This window comes from Heterodontus francisci, chromosome 34 (assembly GCF_036365525.1).
Source record: "Heterodontus francisci isolate sHetFra1 chromosome 34, sHetFra1.hap1, whole genome shotgun sequence".
NCBI classification, from domain to species: Eukaryota; Metazoa; Chordata; class Chondrichthyes; order Heterodontiformes; family Heterodontidae; genus Heterodontus; species Heterodontus francisci.
The window spans coordinates 27,151,858-27,173,252 of NC_090404.1; the positions used below are offsets into that span (position 1 = coordinate 27,151,858).

Consider the following 21,395-nt stretch of genomic DNA (forward strand, 5'->3'; position numbering starts at 1 on the left):
CACCAACTATTGTATTATTCCCAAGGAACAGCTGAAACCAAAAAGCCTTCCCCCGCCCCCACCCCAGGTAACCAGTTTTTGAATGTATATGTATGTGCATGAGGATTAGGAAGAATAAGAAGTTAGAAAATCTTTATTTATATATGTATATATATATATATATATATATATATATAGATAGATATAGATTTATCCCATTATTGTTTAAGATTTAGTTTATTAATAAGTAGTTAATTTTGTTATTTGAAGAAACCTGGTGGGAAACTTTACTAATATGCTGTGACCTGTAAAGTAGTGGGACTGAATCAACAGTGCATTACTCCCACCTTAGTCGTATCAACATCCAGTTATCTCTGAATGCAAACGTTTCTCAGTTTCTCAACATTTAAAAAAATTTTCTTATCAAAGTAGATAACTTCAGACTTCACCATATTGCATATGCCAGTCATGGATGAGCTGGATGAACAGCCAACAAAATCGTAACTCAGTAATGCCATTGATTCTCTATCCAGTAGAAAAGTCCCTGGGAAGGACGGCATTACCCCTGAAATAATCAAGAGTGCCAAGCCTGCTATACTCTCAGCACTCCATGAGCTGCTTTGCCTGTGCTGGGATGAGGCAGCAGTACCACAGGACATGCACGATGCCAATATCATCACCCTCTATAAGAACAAGGGTGACCACAGTGACTGCAACAACTACCGTGGAATCTCCCTGCTCAGCATAGTGGGGAAAGTCTTCGGTCGAGTCGTTTTAAACAGACTCCAGAAGCTGGCTGATTGTGTCTACCCTGAGGCACAGTGCGGCTTTCAAGCAGAGAGATCCACCATTGACATGCTGTTCTCCCTTCGCCAGCTACAGGAGAAATGCCGTGAACAACAGATGCTCCTCTACATTGCTTTCATAAATCTCACCAAAGCCTTTGTCCTCGTCAGCAGATGTGGTCTCTTCAGACTACTAGCAAAGATTGGATGTCCACCAAAGCTATTAAATATCATCACCTCATTCCATGGCAATATGAAAGGCACAATTCAGCATAGTGGTGCCTCATCAGACCCCTTTCCTATCCTGAGTGGCGTGAAACAGGGCTGTGTTCTCGCACCTGCACTGTTTGGGATCTTCTTCTCCCTGCTGCTCTCACATGCGTTCAAGTCTTCAGAAGAAGGAATTTTCCTCCACACAAGATCAGGTGGCAGGTTGTTCAACCTTGCCCGTCTAAGAGCGAAGACCAAAGTATGGAAAGTCCTCATTAGGGAACTCCTCTTTGCTGACGATGCTGCTTTAACATCTCACACTGAAGAGTGCCTGCAGAGTCTCATCAACAGGATTGCGGCTGCCTGCAACGAATTTGGCCTAAACATCAGCCTCAAGAAAACGAACATCATGGGACAGGACGTCAGAAATGCTCCATCCATCAATATTGGCGACCACTCTCTGGAAGTGGTTCAAGAGTTTACCTACCTAGGCTCAACCATCACCAGTAACCTGTCTCTCGATGCAGAAATCAACAAGCGCATGGGAAAGGCTTCCTCTGCTATGTCCAGACTGGCCAAGAGAGTGTGGGAAAATGGCGCACTGACACGGAACACAAAAGTCCGGGTGTATCAAGCCTGTGTCCTCAGTAACTTGCTTTACGGCAGCGAGGCCTGGACAACGTATGTCAGTCAAGAGCGACGTCTCAACTCATTCCATCTTCGCTGCCTTCGGAGAATACTTGGCATCAGGTGGCAGGACCGTATCTCCAACGCAGAAGTCCTCGAGGCGGCCAACATCCCCAGCATATACACCCTACTGAGCCAGCTGCACTTGAGGTGGCTTGGCCATGTGAGCTGCATGGAAGACGGCAGGATCCCCAAGGATGCATTGTACAGCGAGCTCGCCACTGGTATCAGACCCACCGGCCATCCATGTCCCCGCTTTAAAGACATCTGCAAATGCGACATGAAGTCCTGTGACATTGACCACAAATCGTGGGAGTCAGTTGCCAGTGATCGCCAGAGCTGGCGGTCAGCCATAAAGGCGGGGCTAAAGAGTGGCAGGTTGAAGAGACTTAGCAGTTGGCAGGAAAAAAGACAGACGCGCAAGGAGAGAGCCAACTGTCTAACAGCCCCGACAACCAATTTTATCTGCAGCACCTGTGGAAGAGTCTGTCACTCTAGAATTCACCTTTATAGCCACTCCAAGCACTGCTTCACAAACCACTGACCACCTCTAGGCGCTTACCCATTGTCTCTCGAGACAAGGAGGCCAAAGAAGATTCTAGCTGCTGTGTTCTTGTCCACTCACCCACCCAACCCATCTGTATCCCTCTGCAGCCTCTTTCTGTCATACTTATTTCTTGCTTTTCCACCTAACATTGTGCCATCAGCAAATCTGGATATGTTACACTTAATCCCCTCATCTGAGTCATTTCTATAGATTGTAAATAGCTGAGGCCCAAGCACTGATCCTTGCAGTACCTTGCTAGTTACATCCTCAAGAAACTCTTAACAGATTTGTTAGACATGATTTCTCTTTCACAAGTCCATGTTGACTCTGCTTAAATTATATTTTGATTTTCTATGTGTCCTGTTACCATATCCCGAATAATACATTCTAGCATTTTGCCTACTTCTGATGTGAGGTTAATTTGCTGATAGTTCCCCATTTTCTCTCTTTCTGCTTTCTTGAATAGTGAGGTTATGTTTGCTACCTTTCAATCCTTGGGAACCGCTCTTGAATCTATGGAATTCTGGAAGATCAAAACCAATACATCTGCAGCTACCTCTTTTAAAACCCGAGGATGAAGGTTGTCAGGTCCAGGGGATTTGTTGCCACTTAATTTTTCCATTCCTATTTCTTTACTTATGTTGATTTCTTTCAGTTCCTCATTCTCACTAGACACTTGGTTTCCTATTTCTGGAATGTTTTTGTGTCTTCTACCGTGAGGACAGATACAAATCATTTGTTTAATGTCTCTGCCATTTCCCTATTCCCCATTATAATTTCAACTGTCGCTCTCTCTAATGGGCCCACGTTTCCTTTCTCCAATCTCTTCCTATTGACATACCTAGAGAAACATTTACAATCTGTTTTTATGTCTCTTGTTAGTCTGCATTCATATTCTTTCCTGATCAATTTTTGGTCCTCTGCTGAATTCTAAAATCAATCCAATCCTCAGGCATACCACTCATTTTGGTAACATTATAAAGCTCTTCCTTCAATCTAATACTACCTTTAACTCCTCTTGTTAGCCATTGTTGGACCACTTTTTCCATGGGATTTTTGTATCGTAAAGGAATGTACATTTGTTAAAAAAATTATGTTTTAATTCTTAAAATGTGAGGCCATTGCTTGTCTACTGTCATATCTTTTAATGTAGTGTCCCAATCTACTTTAGCCAACTCACCCCTCATACCTACGAAGTTGGCTTTGTTTAGATGTAAGACCCTAGTTTTCTACTTAACTAAATCACTTCCAAACTCAATATAAAATGTAACCATATTATGGTTACACATCCCTCAAGGTCATTACTGAACCCTTTCTCAGCTAATTATTTCATGAAATTGATGCATTTGAGTCTTAATTCAGCCTTATGTCATCTCCCAGTGGGCTTGTCCTGTCCTGTCAGTGCTGGGTCAGGCTTGTCCAAATCCCCTGGACCTGCCAACCTGGGTCCGGCTTGTCCAGCTCCAGCAGCCCAGATAACAGGAGCCCAAGAGTCTTATCTAAGCCGAGGGGTGGTTTGTTTCTTGAGATTCAGATTATCATTAAGATGACAAATCACAGGGAGAACTTGCAAACTCCGCACAGGCAGTACCCAGAATTGAACCTGGGTCCCTGGAGCTGTGAGGCTGCAGTGCTAACCACTGCGCCACTGTGCTGCCCAAAGTGGACAAGTTCACACTTTCCCACATTATACTTCATCTGCCAAATCTTTGCCCTCACATTTAACCTAGGTTAAATTTAATTTGAATTTAACCCAGGGTGCCGCAGGTTAGTGCGGCTTTGGAATTCTCTGCCTCAGAAGGTGGTGGAGGCGGGGTCATTGAATATTTTTAAGGCGGAAGTAGATAGATTTTTGTTAGGTAAAGGAATCAAAGATTATCCGGGGTAGATGGGAGTGCGGAATCCGAGACAGCAACCTATCAGCCATGATCTTATTAAATGGCGGAGCAGCCTTGACGGGCTGAATGGCCTACTGCTGCTAATTCGTTTGGTAACACGCAGATTAGGGGGAAAAGGCAGGGCAATGGAACTGAGTGATTTGCTGTTTGAGAGATCAGCTGCAGACACGATGGGCCGATTGGCCTCTTTCTGCACTGTAACAATTCTGTGAACCCGCCTCCCTCTCACTTGCTGGAACCGCGCTCTCTGCCTCAACCCCTGCTGGCCGCACCGGCTCAGCTCACACCGCCCGCCTGGCTGAATGACGGCAGCTCCGGACAAATCGGAAGAGCGGGGGCGGGACTGGAGGACCTGACGGGATGTGGGTCCTCCAACCAATCGGAGCAAATAGGGGCGGGGCTTGCATCAAAGAGCGGGTGGGGCCGCCGCTGTCCTCCCGTCCCGCCCCACTCTTGCCACGGGTCCGGAGCTGCTGTCAATCGTCCAGGCATTGTGAGCTCACAGGTCAGAGGTCATGTACCAGCTGTGGAATTGTGTTTGGGGGCAGTGTGGGTGATGGCGGTGAGACGCTTCTGCTGTTGGTGAGCGGCGGCTTGGCGGAGGAGCTGGTGGGTGGGGAGGCTTCAGAAACACCCAGGCCTCAACACCCCCAATAAAAAGTTCCCGGTCGCGCGTTTGCATCCAGCGGGGCGACGGCTGCGGGGCTTCTCCCGGTGAAAGCCCTGGGGTTAACGGCCGCCAGATTTCCAGCTCTTTTGGAGGAATTAAAGATTAATAAAGTGTAACATCAAAGGAGAAAACTTTAAAGGAAACTGAGCTCAGTTATAAAGGGGCCTGGGGGAGGGGAGGGAGGGAGGAACCATTTGGGACACAGCACAGGGCAGGAGGTCCCCCCTCCCCCACTCCCTGGTTCCACAAAGACTCCCCTTGGACTGGGCCACACCTGGGCAGGGCTGGCTCAAGGTGCAGGAAGCTGCTCGGCTGAGCTGTGGACTGGGAGGAGTGGGGGGTTTGACTGACAGGCCTGGGGAGGGGGATATCAGGGCAGGTGCACACACTGCTCCCCCTTTTCCTCCTGGGATCTTTTACTGGAGTCGTGTTTCTAAACTCTGTCTCCCTATCCCAGTAATGTAGGTGGATTGTAGGTTGCTGTGAGTGTTGGACTATATTGTCTCTCCTCATTCTTCCTCCTTCTGCCACTCTGAGTTCCAGGCTGCAGGCTTCGGCAGCTCGATGCGCCTGAAATGTTAACTCTGCTTCTTCACAGATGTTGCCTGAACTACTGAGTATTCCCAATATTTTCTCCTTTTATTTCAGATTTCCAGCATCCACAGTATTTTGCTTTTGTTTTATTACAGACATTGCTCACAGAACTGAGTCGGGAAACATAGACGGACCAATTAAGAGCCACTTTATTATCAGGGTGAGTGTTGGATGTGGAAGTCGGTTCCATCAGTTTGAGCTGCAGTGGAGATGGAGGAGCAGCTGCTGGCTTTAATCCGAGTACTTTTGTGCCCAGTCAGACCCAACGGTTTTCAATGCGAGGCTGTCAAGACAGGTAGATTGCAGGGGAGATGAGGTTGCTAAATGGACACCAGCCCCTCAATGTAAAAGAGTATTGTTTCAGTAACAAGTATTTCTGTAGAGGCTTTTAATCTATTTTACATATACGTGTTACTTCAATCCTGGGATATGGGTGTCACTAGCCAGACCAGCATATATTGCCAATCCCCAGTTGCCCATCGAGAAGGTGATGGTGGGCCTTCTTCTTGAACCGCTGCAGTCTGTGTGGTGAAGGTGCTCCCACAATGGTGTCAGGGAAGGGGGAAGGAGTTGCAGGATTTTTACCTGGTGATGATGAAGGAACGGTGATATATTTCCAGGTCAACATCAACTTGTATTTCTATAGTACCTTTCATAAAATAAATGTTCCAAAGTGTTTCACAGGAGTGTTATAAAACAACATTTGACACTGAGCCACATGAGATATGAGGGCAGATGGCCAAAAGCTTGATCAGAGAGGTAGGTTTTAAGAAATGTCTGAATCATGGAAGGTGAGGTAGAGTGGCGGAGAGGAGTAGGGAGGGATTTCCGAAGATTATGGCCTTAGCTGAAGGCGCAGCCACCAGTGGTGGAGCAAAGAAAATCGGGGATGTTCAAGATGTCAGAATTAGATGAACCCTGATCTCTCGGAGGGTTGTAGGGCTGAAGGAGATTATAGAGATAGTGAGGGGCGAGGGCATGGAGGGATTTGAAAGCAAGGATGAGGATTTTAAAGTTGAGGTGCTGCTTCACTGTCGGCCAGCGAGCACAGTGGTGATGGGTGAACAGGACTTGGTTCGAGTAAGGACACAGGCAGCAGAGTTTTAGATGATCTCTTTACGGAGGGTAGAATGTGGGAGGCTGGCAAGGAGTGTGTTAGAATAGTCAAGTTGAGAGGTAACAAATACATGGATGTAAGTTTCAGAGGGAGATGAGCTGAGGCAGTGGTGAAGTCGGGTGATGTTGCTGAGGTAGAAATAGGCGATCTGAGTGATGGTGCTGATATGCAGTCGGAAGCTCATCTCGGGGTCAAATATGACACCAAGGTTATGAAGCGTTGCCAGGGAGAGGGATGGAGTTGATGGGTAGGGAGTGGAGTTTGTAGCTGGAACTGAAGACAATGGCTTCAGGTTTCCCAATATTTCATTGAAGGAAATTTCTGTTCATCCTGGACTGGATGTCAGACAAGTCAGGATGATGTGTGACTTGGAGGTGATGGTGTTCACATACACCTGCTACCCTGGTCCTTCTAGATGTTGGAAGTTGATGGTTTGGGAGGTTCTGTCAAAGTTCTGGTGGAGTTGTAGATGCATCAAATCCCTCTCCTCTCCCTGCCCCTCCCATTTCTCTTTCTCTCTCTCTCTCTCTCTTTCCTCCCACTGAGGGCAGAGTCTTATGTAGGTCCAGATTGGGTGTCAGGTTCCCTTCCCTGAAGGACATTAGTGAACCAGTTGGGGTTGTACATCAATCCAGCAGCTTTCATAGTCACTTTATCCTCGTGCCGGCCCCATAAATTATCAGATTCATTCACCTCCATTTCACGACCTGCCTTTGTGTTTTTGTGAGTTCTCTCACACACTCCTTTTTTCTGTTTTAGATCAATTTCACAGGGTTTTAGAAGGGGAGGAATTGCAGCCATGAAATGCAAAGCAAACGTCAGATCAGGATCTGAAGGCGCCACCCAATTCAGCGTAACCTTAATATCACCGGATTTTGAAGGTGAAAGGAAAAAGCATCGATCATAGCGGGGAGAAACTGTACACGTGTTCTGTGTGTGGATGAGGTTTCAGCCGATCATCTGGCCTGTCGAAACACACTGGGGAGAAACCATATAAATATGGGGAATGTGGAAAGGGATTGAATTATCCTGTTGAGCTGGAAACTCATCCACGCGGTCAACACCCTAGATAGGCTATTCACCTGCTCAGATTGTGAGAAGGGATTCACTCATTCATCTGATCTGCTGACACATCAGCGAGTTCACTGACGAGAGACCTTTTAAATATCCATTCTGTGGGAATTGCTATAAAAATTCTGCTGAACCCATGTCCCAACAACGTGTTCACGCTGACAAGAGACCATTCAGGTGCTCTCACTGTGGGACTGGGTTCAGGCAATCATCTGAACTCACTGCACACCAGCGAGTTCATACTGGAGAGAGGCCGTTCACCTGCTCCGTGTGTGGGAAAGGATTCACTCAGTTATCCCACGTGCTGACACACCAGCGGGTTCACACTGGGGAGAGGCCGTTCACCTGCTCAGAGTGTGGGAAAGGATTCACGACTTCATCGGACCTGCTGAAACACCAGCGCATTCACACTGGAGAGAGGCCGTTCACCTGCTCAGAGTGTGGGAAGGGATTCACTCAGTTATCCACCCTGATGAAACACCAGCGGGTTCACACTGGGGAGAGGCCATTCACCTGCACTGAGTGTGGCAAGGGATTCACTACTTCGTCTGACCTCCTGACACATCAGCGAGTTCACACTGGGGAGAGGCCGTTCACCTGCTCAGAGTGTGGGAAGGGATTCACTACTTCATCCGACCTGCTGAAACACAAGCGAGTTCATACTGGGGAGAGGCCATTCACCTGCCCAGAGTGTGGGAAGGGATTCACTCAGTTATCCCACTTGATCACACACCAGCGAGTTCACACTGGTGAGAAGCCATTCACCTGCTCAGTGTGTGGGAAGGGATTCATTTCTTCATCCGACCTGCTGAAACACCAGCGAGTTCATACTGGGGAGAGACCGTTCACCTGCTCAGAGTGTGGGAAGGGATTCACTACTTCATCTGACCTGCTGAGACACCAGCGAGTTCACACTGGGGAGAGGCCATTCACCTGCCCAGAGTGTGGGAAGGGATTCACTACTTCATCTGACCTGCTGACACACCAGCGAGTTCACACTGGTGAGAAGCCATTCACCTGCTCAGAGTGTGGGAAGGGATTCACTCAGTTATGCCATCTGCTGACACACCAGCGAGTTCACACTGGTGAGAAGCCATTCACCTGCTCAGAGTGTGGGAAGGGATTCAGTCAGTTATCCAACCTGCTGACACACCAGCGAGTTCACATTGGGGAGAGGCTGTTCACCTGCGCTGAGTGTGGCAAGGGATTCACTCAGTCATCGCACCTGCTGAAACACCAGCAAGTTCACAAGTAACTCGGGGATGAGACTTTTCTGCCAAATGGAGGATTTACGACATTTGAGTTTCAGAAATACACAATTGGCTTCTCACTTTCCGATATTTGTTTCAATGCCACAAAGCTGTTTTTAAGTAGTCTTTGTTTTTTATTTTCTTAAACCTCGTTGGAAATGAACTTCAACAGGAAAGCAAGTGGGTGGAACTGCATACTCCTTCACAACTTCAGTGTGTCAGTCTTCTGTAAATGGCCAAAAAGGAGGTGTGTGTATACACAGACCTGTCGTGGGGAAGGGTTAGAATCGATCATTAAGGAGGCTACAACTGGGCACTGAGAAAAACTCAAGGTATTCGGGAATAGTCGGCATGGTTTTGTGAAAGAGAAATCGTGTTTAACCAATTTATTGGAGTTCTTTGAAGGAGTAACGTGCTGTGGTTAAAGCGAAACCCGTTGTACTGTACTTGGATTTCCAGAAGGCATTTGACAAGGTGCCCCATAAAAGGCTATTGCACAAAGTAGAAACTCATGGTGTAGGGGGTAACGTATTAACATGAATAGAAGATTGGCTGGCTGACAGATGACAGTTTATATAAATGGGTCCTTTTCTGATTGGCAGGCTGTGACGAGCGGAGTTCCGCAGGGCTCTATGTTGGAGCCTCGACTTTTTACAATTTATATCAATGACTTAGATGAGGGGAGTGATGGCATTGTAGCTAAATTTTCAGATGGCACAAAGATCGGTAGGAAAGTATGTTGAAGAGGACATAAGGTTGCACACTGATATAGATAGGTTGAGTGTGTGGGCAAAATCTGGCAGATGGAATATAATGTGGGAAAATATGAAGTTGTTCACTTTTGGCAGGAACAATTAAAAAGCAGAGTATTACTTAAACAGAGAATGACTGCAGAACTCGGATGCAGAGCGATCTAGGTATTCTAGTGCATGAGTCACAAAAAGTAATAAAGAATGTTAATGGAATGCTATCTGTTAGTATGAGAGGAATTGAATATAAAAGTAAGGATGTTATGCTTCAGTTATACAGGGCATTGGTGAGACCACACCTCGAATAGTGTGCGCAATTTTGGTCTCCTTATTTAAGAATGGATGTAAATGTGTTGGAGCCGGTTCAGAGGAGGCTTACTAGATTGATAATTGGAATGAGCGGGTTGTCTTATGAGGAAAGGTTGGACAGACTGGGCTTGTTTTCACTGGAGTTTAGAAGAATGAGGGGAGACTTAATTGAAGTATATCAGATCCCGATGGTCTTGACAAGGTGAATGTGGAAAGAATGTTTCCTCTTGTGGGTGAGTCCAGAACTAGGGGGCACTGTTTCAAAATTAGGGTGACCTCTGCTCCTAATTCGTATGCTTGTATGCATGACCAATTCCCAGTGTTTGATTTTGCCTTCATAGGATATCTTAGCAGTGATCACTTGAGAACTGATGCAGCTCATTTGATACGGCTTAAAATTAATGGTGCAGGATCAGTAGCTGGCAAGTCACTGGTCTGCAGCAAAAACATTGGTCTGTCAATAGGAATTTGAAACTTGCTTCCATTTACACAGCAGTGTGTGTCTGTAGTAATCTCTGAAAACTCTGCACAAACTGGTTACTGAATGTGAATATCCTGCAGTGAGCATGAACTGTATAAACTTAATATGTCCTGTACTTTGCAGCAACTGAAGTGATCTGGAACTTCCACTTATCGGTTTGCTCAGGTGTATGGCTGAATTCCATTCATTGTTCATCTCAACTTTCACTGTCTACTGCCCCACACTGTAAACCAGGGTTGTCCAACATACGGCCCGGGGGCCAGGATCCACCCTGCCAAAGGGTTCCATCCGGCCCTCGGGTGTAAACTGTACCCGGGGCCGTTCCTCATCCTCATCAGGGCTCTGTAATTGGAGATGAGAAATTTCCCTTTGTGGTCTTCTTGCAGACCGGCTTTTTAAAAAAAAAAATCACGCTGAGTTTCACAGCCGACAGATCCTGACATCAGGAAGAGCAGTTTCTGAACTTGGGACGGATTCGGGATTTTTAAAAAGTCTGGTGGAAAACCCTGAATCTGTCCGAAGTTCAGAAACTGCTGTTGCTGATGTCAGGATCTGTCAGCTGTGAAACTGACTTGAGATTTAAGAAAAACTGATTAACTAACATTCCTGCTCTCTGCAACTGTCAGAGAGAGAGAGAGATAGTGTGGGGGGGGGGCGGGGGGGTAGGTGGCGGCAGAGAGATAGTGTGGGGGGGGTGGGGCAGAGAGAGTGAAAGCGAGGGGGGGCAGAGAGGGGGGAGCGAGAGAGAGAGAGAGGGGTGGTGAGGGAGAGAAGGGTGGTGAGGGAGAGCGGGTCAAATGGCGACAGAGAGCACAGAGCGACAGGGGAACGAGAGGGAGCTGGGGGGGAGAAGAGCTAGCCAGTTGGGGGTGAGAGAGAAGGGGGCAGAGGGAACAGGGAGAGAGAGGGCGGCGAGTGAGAGGGGGTGGGCAGGGAGATGGTGGAGGGGCAGACAGAGAAAGCAGAGGGGGAGGGCAAATAGGGGGCAGAGAGGGAGAGCAAAAAGGAGAGAGAGAGAGTGATTCAGATCACTCTTGTCAGAATGAAATCTATCCAGAATACTCTGCATCACTACAAGAAGTGTGCAGGCAAACACTCAGTACTTGTGCAGACACAAAAATGCTTGGTATCTCACTAACTCGGTGACTGTCCAACATAGTGACCAGAAAGTCAGTCAATAAATTATTCTTCTCATTTAAAGCTTCTTCTCAAAAATGCACCTTTGTTGTTGTTTTGATTAATAGTAAGATAAATTTTAATGCCTTTATCTTTCTGAAATTGGCTCATCTGCCCCCCATGTAAGACAAAAATTGTAATATGGCCCCCATGCGAAAAGGTTGGCCAACACAGCTGTAAACCTTGAGTCAGTGTGAAGCTGTCTTTTACACCATAGTGATGCAAGGCGAGGAGTATAACTCTGACCATCTTTCTTCATTGTGTGGTTTGACATTGCTTACGATTATCTGGAAAAGGCTGTCTTGCACCACAAGTGCTGTGTATTGGCTACAGTGCAACTATCCTGTGAGCTCTCTGCAGTCACTATAAATGGTCACTGGGTTTCTGAGGCTGATGGCACAATACTCTGTACGTGTACAAATATGTATATACAGAGTGCTGCCTTTCTCCAAGCCAATACAATAGTTATGATTTGCAGCTCACCTTGCTGTTAAATGCAGCTGCCACTGCACCAATGGGTGCAGTAGAACAGGATCCAGAAGTCCACCGTTGGGATATACAGCTGTCCATTGGACCTACTGCATTGTCACAGGGTCATTACCAAACTTTTGAGCCTGATTTGGGGATGATGCAACAGAAGCTCAAACTTGTTACTGGAGAGGTTGTTGTCGGCTGTCCCTCGATTCGAGGATTGCATCTACTTAAAGTCGTGAGTTTCTGCCATGGGTCTTCAGGTCACTGAACAGGCTGATTCTCGATCTGCAGATCTTTGGGCACATGGGGCAGGACGTCCCACCAGGTAGTGGGACCCGGAGTGCAGGATTTGCTTCCTAGAGGTACAACACCAGTCTCATTACTTTTCCACTGTCACTAGCAAGATCTGGGACAATTTTTACGTTGCATAATATTTGGATCCTTTGAAGAGGAAAACCACATCTTTAATTAGTGTTCATTAAGATTATAATGAGATCTGCACTGCAAACAAGATTATTTTAGTTTAGAATCTTTATAATGTGACTAATTATTTTATTTATATAATCTACCATGATATTTAAAAACAGCATTCTATCTATGGAGGGACCACATTTGCTAAAGTTAATAAGGTTATTTTCCTCTTTTGTGCCTGGAGGTCAATAATTGTCCAGAAGAAAATTGGATCGGGAGTATCACATGCTGCTAACAATGGATGTGATATTCCTGTCCATTTACGTTAATGGACAGCACGTTGAACAGGCTGTATAACTGGTGTACCATCCTCCCTACCTGTTTTGCTTTCTGCTTCGTTCAGGTGATTATGTCATAGCACGATATAAGAAAATGACCCCACTTATGTTCAAGTTTCTAGATTGTCAATGTCTCTTAAATGTTACTTTTTATTAATTTATATACCTACTGATTTGTGCACATCACTTACCAAGGCACCAGAACGTGCCATCTGGTATGTTTATATATATTGCTTTCCATTAAAGTTGACACATCTTCACAGAACACCTTTTACATGAACAAGCTATAAATAGGCAGAAGCAGGACATTGAGAACGTGAAGCTCTGTAAAACCAATTATCAGCTGTCAGGTAAGTCTCATGAAATTGTATTCTGAGTACAGTGTAATTTTATTCATTACAGATGCAAAATTGTTCAAAATTTGCTTCAATAACAGTGCTAAAATTGCATGATTCCATGTCAAAATAATTCAGACTTTCTTGTCTTTGGCCACTCTCACCCTTGTATTTGTTACTTGTTTTTGTGAAATACTCTCCCTATTTGTGCTCAACTGCTGGATAACTCTGATTACATTTCTATGTGTTTATACATGTTTATAAAGTGTCTGTGTGCCCAAATTTAACTAAGTTGTGATTTGTAACCAGTAAATGATGTTTTGGGCATGACTTGTAGTCTGGTATCTTGGTGATTTGTTGAGAAAGATTTAATTCACTCACTCAGCAGCTTGAGAGGAACCAGACTGAGGTTGAATGAACATAAGAAATAGGAGCTGGAGGAGGCCATTTGGCCCTTCGAGCCTGCTCTCCCATTCACCAAGATGAAACACTGTTTGGAATTAAAATCCTTCCTCTGGGACAAGTGGATGAGCCCAGGTCTGATGACAGCGTTTGATTCCTGGACTGATGCTGCTGTAGGCAATGCACAAGTGGTGAATCTATTAGTTCCTGTTAGTATCATGGGGAGTGCCCCTGTCGAGCATGTGGGTTATATTCTGTGATGGGGGTGACTGTATATTTTTCAGACATCAAAATGTTTTCTGGTGTAGTTTCATCTTAAAATATCAGAGAAATTAGAAGAGTAAAAATGCAAGAGGGAATGTTCTGTGAGAATTTTCTTGAGCAGACTGTTTTATCACCAGGTGCCCTCACACTACACAGTGATAGATAATTGAGGTCTCTTCTACACTGGGGAGGCTAAATGCAAACTGGGTGACCACTTTATGGAACACCCCCCTTCAGTCCACAAGCATGACCCTGCATTTCCTGTTGCTGCTCATTTTAATTCTCTACCTTGCTACTAGTCTGACCAACATATGAACACACGAACTAAGAGCAGGAGTAGGCTATTCAGCCCCTTGAGCCTGCTCCGTCAGTCTGTAAGATCATGACTGATCTTTTTGTGGACTCAACTCCACTTTCCTGCTTACCCTGATACCCTTTAATCCTGTGTTTGTCAGGCATCTGTCTACCTCTGCCTTAAAAACATTCAATGACCCTCCCTCCACTGCTGTCCAAGGAAGAGTTCCACAGACTCATGACTGAGAAAACAAATTCTCCTAAGCTATGTCTTAAATGGGATACCCCTTATTTTTAATTTGTGCCCCATAATTTTAGTCTTTTCCACAAAGCGAAACATTCTTTCAACATTCACCCTGTCAAGTCCACTCAGGATCTTATATGTTTCAATGAGATCACCTCTCATCCTTCTGAACTCCAATGAATACAGATCCAACCTGTTCAACCTCTCCTCAAAGGATATCCCTTTCATCCCAGGAATCAGTCGAGTGAACCTTCTCTGAACTGCTTCCAATGCAATTATATCCTTTTAAGTAAGGAGACCAAAACTGTACACAATACTCTAGATGTGGTCTCACCAATACCTGTACAACTGCAACAAGACATTTCTACTTTTATATTCCACTCCCCTTGTAATAAACACCATTGCATTTGCTACCTTAATAAATTGCTGTACTTCTATACTATTTGTGTTTCGTGTACTAGGACACCCATATCCCTCTGTATCTGAGTCCTGCAATCTCCATTTAAATAATATTTTGCTTTTCTATTTTTTAAAATTTATTTATTTAGAGATACAGCACTGAAACAGGCCCTTCGGCCCACCGAGTCTGTGCCGACCAACAACCACCCATTTATACTAATCCTACATTAACCCCATATTCTCTACCACATCCCCACCATTCTCCTACCACCTACCTACAATAGGGGCAATTTACAATGGCCAATTTACCTATCAACCTGCAAGTCTTTGGCTGTGGGAGGAAACCGGAGCACCCGGCAGAAACCCACACAGACACAGGGAAAACTTGCAAACTCCATACAGGCAGTACCCAGAACTGAACCCTGGTTGCTGGAGCTGTGAGTCTGTTTTGCTAAACACTGCGCCACTGTGCCGCCCAAAGTGGACAAGTTCACACTTTCCCACATTATACTTCATCTGCCAAATCTTTGACATCTGATTTAACCTATCTTCATCCCTTTGCAGACTCATGTCCTCTTTGATACTTCCTCTCCTATTTTGTGCCATCAGCAAATTTAGCAACCGTACATTCTTTCATGGGAGGGATATGTGCATCACTGGCAAGGCGAACATTTGTGGCCCATGCCCAATTGCCCTTGACAACTAAGTGGCTTGCTAGGCCATTTCAGAGGGCAGTTAAGAGTCAACCACATTGCTGTGGGTCTGGTGTCACATGTAGGCCAGACCAGGTACGGACAGCAGATTTCCTTCCCTACAGGACTTTAGGGAACCAGATGGGTTTTGATGACAATCGATAACAGATTCATGGTACCATTACTGAGACCAGCTTTCAATTCCAGACTTGTATTAATTTTTTTTTTGAGAGATACAGCACTGAAACAGGCCCTTCGGCCCACCCAGTCTGTGCCGACCATCAACCACCCATTTATACTAATCCTACGCTAATCCCATATTCCTACCACATCCCCATTTGGCCCTATATTTCCCTACCACTTACCTATACTAGGGGCAATTTATAATGGCCAATTTACCTATCAACCTGCAAGTCTTTGGCATGTGGGAGGAAACCGGAGTACCCGGAGAAAAACCACGCAGACACCGGGAGAACTTGCAAACTCCACATAGGCAGTACCCAGAATTGAACCCGGGTCGCTGGACTGTGAGGCTGCGGTGCTAGCCACTGTGCCACCCTAATTAATTGAATCAAAATGCCAGCAGCAGCCATGGTAAGATTTGGACTTCTGCCCCTGGGGCATTATCCCAGGCCTCTCTATTGAGTCCAGTGACATTACCACTACACCACCATCTCACCTCGATGTTGTAGTGTTCCAATGAAACACTATGGAAGCTCGAGGAATAGCACGTCATCTCTCAACTGAGCACTCTACAGCCTTCTGAATTCAACATCGAGTTCAATAACTTTACAGAATCTCAGAATTGTTACAGTCCAGAAAGAGGCCATTAGCCCATCATGTCCGTACCAGCTCTCTGAAAGAGCAATTCACTCAGTTCCATTCCCACACCTTCTCCCCCTAACCCTGCACATTTTTCCTTTTCATACAACTGTGGAATTCCTTTTGAAGGCTTTAATTGAACCTGCCTCCACCACACTCTCAGACAGAGCATTCCAGAGCTTGTGAAAAGGTTTTTCCTCATGCCACTTTTGTTCCTCTTACCAAATACTTTAAATCTCTGCCCTCTCGTTCTTGATCCTTTCACGAGTGGGAACCGTTTCTCTCTATCTACTCTGTCCAGACCCCTCATGATTTTGAATACCTCTATCAAAAAACCTTCTCCTCCAAAGAAAACAGTCCTGTCTTCATAACTGAAATTCCTCATCCCTGGAACCATTCTCGTGAATCTTTTCTCTACTCTCTCCAATGCCCTCGCGTCTTTCCTCAAGTGGGGTGCCCGGAATTGGACATAATACTCCAGCTGAGGCCAAATTAGTGTTTTATACAAGTTCAACATAGCTTCCTTGCTCTTGTACTCTATGCCTCTGTTAAAAAAGCCCAGGATACTATATGCTTTATTAACTGTGCTCTCAACCTGTCCTGCCATTTTCAATAACTTACACACAGATACACCCAGGTCCCTCTGCTCCTGCACCCCCTTTAGAATTGTACCCTTTACTTCATATTGTCTCTCCATGTTCTTCCTTGCAAAAGGAATCACTTCACATTTCACTGCATTTAACTTCATCTGAAGCCTATCTGCCCATTCCATCAACTTGTCTATGTCCTTTTGAAGTTCTATACTTTCCTCCTCACATTCACAATGCTTCCAAATTTTGTATCATCTGCAAACTTTGAAATTGTGCCCTGTACACCAAGGTCTAGGTCATTAATATGTATCAGGAAAAGCAAGGGTGGCAATACCGATCTCTGGGGAACTCCACCACAAACCTTCCTCCAGCCTGAAAAACATACATTAATCACTACTCTTTGTTTCCTCTCACTCAGCCAATTCCATATCCATGTTGCTACCGTCCCTTTTATTCCATGAGCTATAACCTTGCTCACAAGTCTGTTGTGTGGCACTGTCAAACACCTTTTGAAAGTCCATGTGCACCACATCAACAACATTGCCCTCATCAACCCGCTCTGTAAATCCTCAAAAAAACTCCAAGTTAGTTGAACATGATTTTCCCTTAAGAAATCCATGCTGGCTTTCCTTAATTAACCTGCATTTGTCCCCATGAGTATTATTTTTACCCAAATTATTTTTTCTAGAAGTTTCACCGCCATTGAAGTTAAATCGGCTGGCCTGTAGTTACTGGACTCATCTGTACAGCCTTTTTTGAACAAGGGTGTAACGTTTGCAATTCTCCAGTCCTCTGGCACCACCGCCGAGTCTGAGGAAGACTAAAAAATTATGGCCTGTGCCTCTGTGATTTACACCTTCCCTTCCCTCTGTGTCCTTGAATGCATCTCATCCGGTCCTGGTGTTTTATTCACTTTAAGTACAGACAGCTGATCTAACGCATCCTCTTTATCAATTTTACACCCTTTGGGTGTCTGACCTCCTCTTTCACCATTGCCTGGGTTGCATCTTCCTGAGTGTAGACAGATGTATTCATTTTGATGGGCGGCGCAGTGGTTAGCACCGCAGCCTCACAGCTCCAGTGACCCGGGTTCAATTCTGGGTACTGCCTGTGTGGAGTTTGCAAGTTCTCCCTGTGTTTGTGTGGGTTTCCTCCGGGTGCTCCAGTTTCCTCCCACATGCCAAAGACTTGCAGGTTGATAGGTAAATTGGCCATTAGCAATTGCCCCTAGTGTAGGTCGGTGGTAGGGAAATATAGGGACAGGTGGGGATGTGGTAGGAATATGGGATTTGTGTAGCATTAGTATAAATGGGTGGTTGATGGTCGGCACAGACTCGGTGGGCCGAAGGGCCTGTTTCAGTGCTGTATCTCTAAATTAAACTAAACTAAACCTCTGCTATGCCCTCTGCCTCCATCTGTATAACCCCTTTATGGTCCCTAATGGACCCCAATCCTCCTTTTACCATTTATATGTCTATCAAAAACATTAGGATTTCCTTTAATGTTAGCTGCCAGTCTCTTTTTATGCTCTCTCTTTGCTTCTCTTATGTGCTTTTTCACTTCCCCTCTGGACATTCGACATTCAGCCTGGTTCTCAATCGTATTTTCTACCTGGCATCATTCAGAAGCACACCTTTTCTTCTTTATCTTAACCTCTTTTGTCATCCAGGTTCGCCAGAGCTGGCGGGCAGCCATAAAGACGGGGCTAAAATGTGGCGAGTCGAAGAGACTTAGTAGTTGGCAGGAAAAACGACAGAGGCGCAAGGGGAGAGCCAACTGTGCAACAGCCCCGACAAACAAATTTCTCTGCAGCACCTGTGGAAGAGCCTGTCACTCTAGAATTGGCCTTTATAGCCACTCCAGGCGCTGCTTCACAAACCATTGACCACCTCCAGGCGCGTATCCATTGTCTCTCGAGATAAGGAGGCCCAAAAGAACAAAAAAGAACATCCAGGGATCTCTGGATCTTTTTGCCCTACCTTTCCCCTGGTCTCCCGAAGGAATCAGCACATTGTTTTCCTCTGTAACATTGAATGTACAAAACATCAATCCTGGGCTGAGTGGGGACAGGGGCAGTGAACAGGAGAGGGATGGGGAATCACCAGTGTTTGTGTTTTTACAATGAGGCATCAACAGATGGTGAGACACAGAGAGAAATAGAGGGAGAGAAAGGGATTGAAATGACAGGTTAAACACAGAGGGAGAGAGACAGACTCTGGGGGTCTCTGGTGTTTAGTGACTGCCCAGCTCCCAGTCTGTGTATAAAACTACATTCCCCAGCCCCTTCTCACACCTTTCCCAAAGGTCTGATGTGTAAAGATTAATCCTGAGACAATGATCAGGAATTAGCTCCTTTAATGACAGTTTTAAAGAGAGTTTCTCAGCTTCTGGACAGACTGGGGCCTGGTCATGTCACTGTCCTCCTGTTGATTAGCTGAAAGATGCAGTAAATGTTCTCAACAATGGCCTTGTCAGAATAAGTTCACAGATCATCAAAAGCAGCTCCCTCGAATGTCTCTGTTTCAAACAGCCCTGGTACCTGGATTAACATGACAAGATCTCAGCATCTAATAGACCCTCTCACATTTTAAATCTGTTCCCTCTTTACAGTCTCTGGGTTTATAGTGGGGGATGTGTAAATGATGCTGAGATTGTCCATGTTAGTGAGTGACAGAGAGAAAAGGAGACCTGGGCTATTGATGTCTTCTATTTTAAAAAGTCTTTGTTTTGTTTTCATTAATGTTTCATTTCTCTCTCTCCAGGAGATTTTTAGAAGCTGCAACATGTCGATGCAGAGAGAGAGTGTGTGTTTTGACAAGAGGAATCCTTGGACAAGAGCTTCCTCCAGAGGGGAATAATAATGATATATGTTTCTCTGTGTCACTCATTCTTACCTACAGAAAAAAGTCTTGTGTTTTAGGGGTTTGAGATATTTTTACAACAAGGCAGAGGGGAAGGGCCTCTCCATGTCTTTCTTTATACCTCAGTATATTTCTTCATGTACCATTCTGTGTATCACTACCTCATGACATCCCTTATATCTCTGCCTCTCTATATTTCTGCAAATTCTTTTTATAATCTCTTCTCTATCTATCTATCCATCTCTTCCAGAGCTGTCTCTGTCAATTTCTCAGTAGCTCTGCCTTCTGCTCTCAATTCCTATCAATGCTGTGATTCTCTCTCCCTTTCTGTTTATTTCTATCTCTCAGTTCTGTCCTACTCCCTGGAACTCTGTTTTTTGTGTCTCAGTGCTTCACTGGGGAGATTTGGACTTGGTGTATACTGTTGTTCAGGTGATAATGACCCGGGATCCTACTTCCATCTCTCACTTTTACTCGTGTTGATGTAAAAAGAGGGGAGAGATGTGAACCGGGTAGCTGGTTCATAACTACCCTGAATATGGAAGGTCGAGAGGGGAAGTGAAAAAGCAAGAGAAGCAAAGAGAGAGCATGAAAAGAGACTGGTAGCTAACATTTTAGGGAATCCCAAAGTTTTCTATAGACATATAAATAGTAAAAGGAGGTGTTGGGCCTATTAGGGACCATAAAGGGGATTTATGCATGGAGGTCAAGGGGATAGCTCAGATATTAAATGAATACTTTGCATCTGTCTTTACCAAGGAAGAAAATATAACCTGGGCAATGGTAATTTAGACACTAGAAGAGTTTAAAATTGATAAGGAGGACATATTAGATAGGCTGTCTGTACTTAAAGTGGATAAAACACCAGGAGCAGATGAGATGCATCCAACGATACTGAGGGAAGCGAAATCACATAAGCACTAGCCACAATTTTTCAGTCTTTCTTAAACTCAGGGGTGGTGCCAGAGGACTGAGAATTGCAAACGTTACACCCTTGTTCAAAAAAGGGTGTAAAGATAAGCCCAGCAACTACAGACTAGTGAGTTTAAATTGGATGGTAGGGTGACTTCCAGAAAGAATAATTTGAGACAACTTAATAATCACATGGACAAATGTAGGTTAATTGAAGAAAGCCAGCATAGGTTTCTTAAGGGAAAATCATGTCTAACTAACTTACTGGAATTCTTGAGGAGGTAACAGAGCGGGTGATCAGGGCAATGCAGTTGATCTGGTGTACATGGACTTTCGAAGGCATTTGATACAGTATCACACAACAGACCTGTGAGCAAAGTTTTAGCTCATGTAATAAAAGGGACGGTAGCAACATGGATACAGAATTGGGTGTGTGACAGGAAACAAAGAGTCGTGGTTAAGGGATTTTTTGGGCTGGAGGAAGTTTTGTCGTGGAGTTCCCCAAGGGTCAGTGTTGGGATCCTTGCTTTTCCTGATATATATTAATGACCTAGACCTTGGTGTAACAGGGCACAATTTCAAAGTTTGAAGATGATACAAAACTTGGAAGAATTGTGAACTGTGAGGAAGATAATGTAGAACTTCAAAAGGACACAGTCAAGTTGGTGGAATGGGCAGACAGGAGGCAGATGAAGCTCAATGCAGAAAAACGTGATGTGATTCATTTTGGTCGGAAGAACATGGAGAGACAATATAGAATAAAGAGTACAATTTTAAAGGGGATGCAGGAGCAAAGTGAATTGGGTGTATGTGTGCATAAGTCATTGAAGGTGG

General features: G+C 45.0%; 1 long non-coding RNA gene and 1 pseudogene across 2 annotated transcripts; both read left to right on the forward strand.

Moving 5' to 3' along the window:
* Nucleotides 1–21,395, forward strand: part of LOC137348766 (zinc finger protein 721-like) — a 60,166-nt pseudogene that overhangs the window by 26,474 nt on the left and 12,297 nt on the right.
* On the forward strand, nt 4,526–7,600 carry LOC137349315 (uncharacterized). Of its 2 annotated transcripts, none has more exons than XR_010969327.1 (3): nt 4,526–4,611; nt 5,466–5,530; nt 7,247–7,600. It is a non-coding gene; the product is annotated as an uncharacterized lncRNA (long non-coding RNA). The 2 variants fall into 2 exon arrangements; XR_010969326.1 differs by lacking the exon at nt 4,526–4,611 and adding an exon at nt 4,637–4,688.